Source organism: Mastomys coucha, unplaced genomic scaffold (assembly GCF_008632895.1).
Source record: "Mastomys coucha isolate ucsf_1 unplaced genomic scaffold, UCSF_Mcou_1 pScaffold23, whole genome shotgun sequence".
NCBI lineage: Eukaryota > Metazoa > Chordata > Mammalia > Rodentia > Muridae > Mastomys > Mastomys coucha.
The window spans coordinates 61,162,551-61,170,708 of record NW_022196906.1 but is presented as its reverse complement, the minus strand read 5'-3'; the positions used below and the strand labels follow the sequence as shown (position 1 = coordinate 61,170,708).

The window sequence follows — 8,158 nt, the reverse complement described above, 5'->3', positions numbered from 1 at the left end:
TCCACTTGGAAGTCAGCTCTATTTTGTTAACTGCCCGCCAGGCTCTGGGCTCACATCACTTTTGTGGTTGTAGGAATGTAAACATTCTTCAGCCCTGGGTTTTTCCTCCCCGTCTTATTTTACCTCTCTTTGGAAAGTCTGGATGACATGTCCAGTCTCTCCTGTAATTTCCCAGCATGCTTGTTTGATTTCCAGCAGCTTACCTTGATCCTTTTCTCTTCCCTACTGTTTTTGGATGAGAATTGCTCACGGAGAATAGATGGCTTTTTTTCCCCACTGTATTAAAAACTAACCAGGATGTCAAAATTGGAAATTTCCATTAGAGAGAACATTTAAGAGGGCAGCTTTAACTATGTTTATGTTCGTGCTCACTTCAGCAGCACATATACTAAAAATTGGAACGATACAGAGAAGATTAGCATGGCCCCTGCGCAAGGATGACACGCAAATTCATGAAGTGTTCCATATTTTTTTAAAAGACAAAAAAAACAAAAAACAAAAAACAAACAAACAAACAAAAAAAACCCTATGTTTATGTTCCCTCTTTGATTTGTGACCCCCTCCCCCTGCTTGATTTCCTGTTCTAGCTCCATGGCTGCACACAGACATACCACACACACACACACACACACACACACACAGAGGCACAGAGGCACAAACACATACATATATCTACAAATAGGCACACACAGAGGCATAGGCACATAACGAGCACACACACACAAAAGTACAGGCATACACATGTTCAAGAACACACACACTGAGGAGGGAGCACTCACCAAGTTCCCTGGGAGCACCTGCCAATAGCCCAGCCTGTCTGGTGTGACTTCTTTTTCTCCTGTGACTCTCAGAGGTCTCCATGGTCCCCTCCCTCAGTACCAACCAGTATCACAGAGTCCAGAGTGCTCTCTCATCTCAGCTGCTGCTCTGGTTGAAGCATCCCATTATTCTTTTAATCTTTTCTTCCCCCGTGTACTAAGGACAACAGGTAGAAGTTTGCATGTGCTAGGCAGGCAAGCTACTTCAGAGCTATGTCCCCGGCCCCTTAAAAATATTGTAAAATATTCATTTATTTATCTTGCGTGTATTTATACGTGTACGAGCACATTCCTGCCACGGTGCACATGCAGAGTCAGAGATAATGGCGTGAGTCCCTTCTCTCCTTCTGCTAGGTGTGTGGGTCTCAGAAACTGAATTCAGGGCATCAGGTTTGGCAATAAGAGCCTTAATCCACTGAGACAGCTCACTGGGTCTCCCTCCCCAACCCCCCTTTAAAACTCCATGTGAGTATACATAATGTGTATACGCACACATGTAAGCATGCATGTGGACCAAAAGCCAACATCAGGCGTCTTCCTCAATTGCTCTCTGTCTTAGTGTTAGAGACAGGCTCTCTCATTGAACCTGGGACTCACAAATCCAGCTATATTAACTGGGAAGCAAGCCCCAGGAGCATCCTGTCTCTACCTCCCCAGTGCTGGAATTACAGAAGTCTGACTCTGCCCTAGCCTTTGTACATGGATGCTCAGCCCTGGACTTGGGTCTTCATGCTAACAGGCAGGCACCTTAATGACTAAGCCAGCTCCCTGGCTCCTCTAGGAGCACCCTTTGAGTTTTTATTGTGAGACAGAGTCTCATTAAGTTATCCAAGCTGGTTCTGAACTCACTCTGTAAGCCAAGATGCCCCCTGAATTTCTAGTCCTGGGTCTCAGTTTTCTGAGTGACTGGGATTTCAGTCAGGTCTGTGCCTCCCAGGCAGCAATCTTGCTCCAACCTAAATACCTGTTACCTGGGTTCTATTTTTGGAATTATGTGACTAAGGAAGCTGTTTTCTGGGGAGTTGGTGATCAGCAGCTTAGACAAACTTGCTTTACCCAGCACCGGGCACTTGGATGTTAGATAAATCAAGTCTAATTGGATAGAATCAAGCCCCATCAAACAGTAGAAGGCCAAGCAGCTCCTTAGTTAAGGACCAAGGCTTTTCAGTGGCGGCCCAGAGGATTCGCCCAGGACTGAGGGGAGGGGTTCACAGCGCAGGGCCTCTACTGGGAAACTGGGGTTTCCCTTCTCAACTCTTAGTTCTTTTTGTTTTGTTTTTTCAAGTCAGAGTTTCTCTGTGTAGCCTTGGCTGTCCTGGAATTCCCCTCTTTAGACGAGACTGGCCTCAAACCCATAGAGATCTGCCTGCCTCTGCCTCTAGAGTGCTGGGATTAAAGGTGTGCGCCACCACCAAACTAGCTAACGTTCATAACTCTGGGTCTGTGGGCCCTTGTTGGCTTCTCACAGGCACAGTCTCGTTCACGTGTGTTAAGGACTCAGCAACTGTTCTGTGTTCTAAAAATAGGAAACAGTCTCTGCCCTCAAAATGTTCCCCATCTGCTAAGAGTGAATGGTCACGACATTCCTCTCGCCTCTGAGGTTGGACCAATGAAGAAACTGATCCAGGAACCCAAAGAACTTTGTCAGTTCATTCTTCTCAAAGCTGAACAGAAGGATGTGGAGTCCAGATGTTCTCTCCCCCTTTCCTACCTAACACAGCTGTTCCATGCAAAGCAGGGAGTCCCCAGAGGACTTACCCAGAAGTGATAAAAGCTAAACTAATGGAGGAGAGGCAAGAGGGAAACTGATGAAGGATACATGAAAAGCTGGGACATTCCTTCATGGGGAGTGGAGGAAAAGTCCCCTGAATGAGGCACACCCAGCCTGGCCTGCAGGGATTCAGGAGTCCTGGAACGAGACAGTGGCATACAGCACACATATTGTACTGAAGTGTGATAGAAGGCCTGTCAGGGAGAGAGACACACATAAAACTCTCTGTGGGTCAGTGTGTGTGTGTGTGTGTGTGTGTGTGTGTGTGTGTGTGTGTGTAGATATAGAGCATGAGCTGGCTGTCAATACAACCAGCTGGGGGCAAAACTGAGTCAGGGCTTCTCTGAGTACCACATGGGTTTGTTACCCAGATGTTAATGTTTGAAAAGGCATCACCAGATACCATGAGTGACGTGTTGAGGGTGAAGCATTTACAAGGAATTAGGACTGGCTAGGAGCATGGAGATCACTTGCTTAATGTGTTAAGGGGTGGGGAGTCTATGGTCTCCCCAAAGGCAGAATTTCAGGCTACTAACACCTGGGCAGGCTCTGGGTGGCCCTGTAAGGTCCTAGGATCCTGCCATCTCACCCCTGAAAGGACTCGCCTCGGCTGATGATCGGCTGATGAGAGGACTGGGATGATGTTTGGAGTGCTTGATTTAGGGCCAGGAACAGGAAGTCACATTCTGTTCTATGTATCTGGTGCCTGTTCTGTACATGGTTTTCTTTATATTTTAATCATCATAGTCCTGTGAAGTGGGCATCATGGTGTCCAATTCACAGATGAGGAACTTGAGGGTCTGGGGGATAAGCTGTAACACCAAGTCATGCCAGCATTAGGGGCTGTTGCTGCTGATATCTAGAACTCAGGTCTGCACCTGGGGCTGTGGGTCAGTTGGCAAAATGCTTGCCTAACACACTGGAAGACCTGGTCTGGTCCTTGAGACTGCATAATACTTTATGTGGTGTGCACACCTGTAATCCTAGCACTCAGGAGGTGGAGCTAGGAGACACAGAAGTTCAAAAGTCATCTCTGGCTATGCACTAAGGTCAGCCTAGGATATATGAGACTCCTATCACATACATACATACATACATACATACATACATAGTACATACATACATACATACATAAGATTTCCTTCAATCTTAAGTAAGTATAGTACTGCCTTCCGGGCCTCAGTTTACCCTTCTTTGAAACTGGTGTAACATCTGTGCCATTGATCTTCAATAGCTATTCATAGTAGTTGATTTTTCTTGCTCCTTCTCTTGCTGTGTCCCTAGGATGCCAGTATGCATCTCTCTGGAAGAGGCAGCTCTCAGGTACTTCTCAGGACAGGGACCTATTCATTGAGGACACAACAGTGACTTATATGTCCCACATCAGACAGCCCAGTTCAGATCATTAACCGTCTCCTGTTTCTGACAGTTACAGTCTTCATCCTTTGAAAACTTGCAGGGGCTAGTCATCTCTCTGTCACTGGGGTATACTCTCACTCCATCCAAAGCCAGGAAACTTACCACAGGCAGTGAAACCAATATGGGCACACATTAGGGAGCGAAAAGGAAAACACCCCACCTACAAGATGGTCCTGGCACTGTGCCCTCTTCCCTTCAGACATGGTAGTCCCATTGGGGTTCATTAAGTGGCTGATGGCCTGTATCTACAACGTTGCTTCATAGCCCACCCGTTCAACTGGGGTTAATTCCTTTCATTGTTGATGTGTCTGTCGCCTAGTTTATCTGTGCTGGGTTGGCAAGCTGTATGTCAATGATGCCTACCTGAACTTGATCTTTATTAACTAATTAGTGTCTTTATTAATTTTGCTGGGTTTTTTTTTTTCTGACTTTTTCTTTGAGGCAGATTTTTACTACACAGCCCTGACTGGCCTTGAACTCACAGAGATTTGTCTGCTCCTGCCTTCTGAGTGATGGGACTAAAAGCATGTCCACCCATCCCTTGGGAGGCTGAGACAAAAATCACCAAGTTCAAGGCTACCCTGAGCTACATTCTAAGATCTTTTTTGGGGGAGGGGGAAAAAGCTCCTCAGAAGAACTTTTGTTATATCTGTCACACACAATCACAGTAAGTTCACAGATATGACCTGACTGTTAACTGTGATTGTAATTGGGATCTAGGCAGCAACTCATTCTAACTCAAATACAACAAATGTTCTCTTAAGAGAGCAGAGGCTGGCTTCCAGACAGGAAAGAGCTGCAGGGCAGAAAAGGGAACTGGGGGAGGGGGAATTGCTCCTTCGAAAGTCACATTCTGCCAGGCAGTGGTGGCACATGCCTTTAATCCCAGCACTTGGGAGGCAGAGGCAGGCAGATTTCTGAGTTTGAGGCCAGCCTGGTCTACAGAGTGAGTTCCAGGACAGCCAGGGCTACACAGAGAAACCCTGTCTCGAAAAACCAGAAAAAAAAAAAAAAAGAAAAACCAAAAAGTCCCTTTGCCTGCTAAGGTGACTTATCACAGAGGCTGCCCTGACTCTTAGGGAGAAATCTCCCTGCCCCTCTTTCCGAGAATGCGCTGGATTTAGCTGGTAACTCTGTACCTTTGGCGTAAGTGACTCTGTTTTAGTTTGGTTTGTTGGGCCTAGAAGAGCACAACTCGCACCAATGATATTCAGAAACTTTAACATACCAATAATATTTTGGGAATTAAAAATGGATGACTGCTGAGATGGTCCATCAGTGTTTGATCTTCAGAAGTGATGGTTTTAAATGAGAGACCCTTTCTCAAGAAGATGGGGCTGGGGGCAGCAAGGGGGTGGGTGAGAAGGCTCAGTGGGTAAAAAGCAGTTTACTTGCCCTGATGACCTAAGTTCAATCCCTGGAATCTATTATGGAAGAGAACTGAAAAAGTTGTCCTGGGACTTTCACATGTGTACTTATGGTGCATGCATGGTTGTACTTTCACACACAGCATACACACACACACATACATAATTAGAGAGAGCACCTGCAAGATAGCTCTCAGGTAGGGGCTCTGGCCACTCACTCAAGGCTCTCGGGTAGGGGTGCTGGCCACTCACTCAAGGCTCTCGGGTAGGGGTGCTGGCCACTCACTCAAGGCTCTCGGGTAGGGGTGCTGGCCACTCACTCATGGCTCTCGGGTAGGGGTGCTGGCCACTCACTCATGGCTCTCTGGTAGGGGTGCTTGAGTTTGATCCCCAGGACACATGTAGCAGGAAGTATGAGGGAGCCAACGCCTGCAGTTTGTCTTCTGACCTCCATACATGGCATGCAGATGCCCACACACATGGACACATACACTTAATAAAACTAAAAAATAAATAAATGCATTCCTTTTCTCCAGCCTTTTGACTCAGCCAGTATCTATTCTTACCAGTTTAATAAATAAATATAATTAATTTTTTTAAGTGATGGTGTCTGAAGAATAACATCTGAAGGTGAATGCTTGCATCACACACATGAGCAAAAGCATACACATACACACATACGCACACACACAGAGACAGACAGAGAGAAACAGACAGACAGACAGAGATAGAGAGAGAGATAGGGAGAACTGAAGACAACAGCCAATATAAAAATATATTCACAATATATCTTATGAAAAATAATTCTACTTTCTAAGTTTAGGGATAGGAACGGCACCATCTTACATTTCACAAATCTCTATTGTCTGAGGCTGGAGCGGTTTCTCAGTGGTTAGAGCACTACTGCTTTTGCAGAGGTCCTAAGTTCTGTTCCTAGCAAACTAATCAGCTTATAACTTCTAGTAACTCCAGCTCCTGGGAATCTTACAGCTCTGGCCTCCTCAACAGCATGTAGTCACACAAACACACGCACGCGTGCGTGCACACACACACACACACACACACACACACACCACCACCACCACTACCATAGATGCAAATAAATCTTTTAAAATAATTCTATTATCTGGCTTACTACCGAGTGCTTTGGCTGGTGTGCACAGGGAAGAGCTAGCTTCCCACAAAGCTGTAACTGAGGGGAATTCTTTTAATAGCCCCTTCAGGTAACTGTGGCTGTGTCACGAAGCCTCCACTGTACACTGAGTGAGTGCCAAGTATTGTGAAAATAGCATTAACCTCTTAGACTGCCTGACAGAGCCTGGGGGACCCTGCTGTTTCCAGGATCACACTTCCAGAGCTGCCATCTTGGCAAAATTATCACACACGCAAAGAATGTACAGAATGAGAAGAAAGGAGAGCAGCCCGACTACCGGTTGTCATCAGTGGGAAAAGTGAGGCCGTGCACAAAACAGGTGTTTAAGAAATGGATGTGCCTGCCTAAGCGCCCTGACAGGAGAGAGTCACCCAGCTTCCTGTTGTGACTTGTGTCACATCAAACCTTCCTCCAGCCAGAGCCTTTTCATTTTTTGAAACACTTGACTTCAGACCAAAGATTGAAAGCCTGCTTCCTGTTTTGAAGTAATGTTTATGCTGCTGCAAAATACCCCCACAAACATAGGACTCTATAAACACGGGCCTCGGAGGATCTGACAAATGAAACGATCATCCCCTGAGAGATCTGGAAGCACAAATCTAAAGTGTGTTTTATGTTTAAAGCTGGGCCTTTTTACTGGGATAAAAATCTTTCAGGGCAAAAATAACTAAATAAATAAATTAATAAAAAGTAAAATAAAAACTCACTGTCCTTCTGATTACAAACTAAAAACAGTGAAGAAGTTTCTAGAAGCCAACTAGGCTGCTGAAATTATCCTCATCAACACATAACCCTGTGGGTTATAGGGAAGTATACCAAGAGTCCTGTGGGTGGAACTGTTTCCCTATGGGCTCCACCCTCCATTTCCACCAACCCCACCCCACCCACACACGCACAAGGCTTCTCACATGGGGACAAGTGGACAAAGAGATCTGAGCTAGAGCCTGATGAGATGGCTCAGCAGTTAAGAGCACTGGCTACTCTTTTGGAGGTCTCTGATTCAATTCCCAGTATCTACACGGTGGCTCACAACTGTCTGTGACTCCTGTTCCTCTGGCCTCCACGGGCTGGCACACACACACGGTGCACACAATACATGTAGTCAAAACACTCTTACACATAAAATATAAATAAATAAATTTGAAGCAAAAATTCTGAACTAAGAAGAGAATATCAAAGGTCTCACACTATCTCTGTACTTAGAATACACACCCACACTAGTAGTAATTAATATAGTGACGCCTCATGGACCCAGGCTTTTTCCTGGCCTAGTTTTCTTTACTAGTTTCCCATCTAGATTGTTCATGTGCTAGTTTTAAAAGCATTTTTGAGATGCCAAATAACAGGGATTTCCGTCCAGGTGTCCCTATTTGTGTGATGTCCCTGTGTGTCCAGCACCATCTTCCAAACTCCCCCTCACTTCCCTAGTTTAGCTTCTAAGGTCCAGGTAACCAGATATGAACCTCCCAGGTCAGGAACTGATGGTTTCTGATCAGAAGAAACTCACCAAAAGGAAAAGTCTAGAGAGAGAAGGCTTGATCAACTACCTCATATGCGGCTGAGGGATTTTTGCCTAATTATTTGGAGCTTTTTAATCAGTAGCTCTGCATCCATTTGTTCTCTCTCTCCT

At 45.6% G+C, this 8,158-nt stretch overlaps 1 non-coding gene across 1 annotated transcript; it reads left to right on the top strand.

Moving 5' to 3' along the window:
- Positions 1–364: 364 nt before the first annotated feature.
- Positions 365–472, top strand: LOC116074002. Its single transcript, XR_004111995.1, has one exon. It is a non-coding gene; the product is annotated as a U6 spliceosomal RNA (small nuclear RNA).
- Positions 473–8,158: the final 7,686 nt, after the last annotated feature.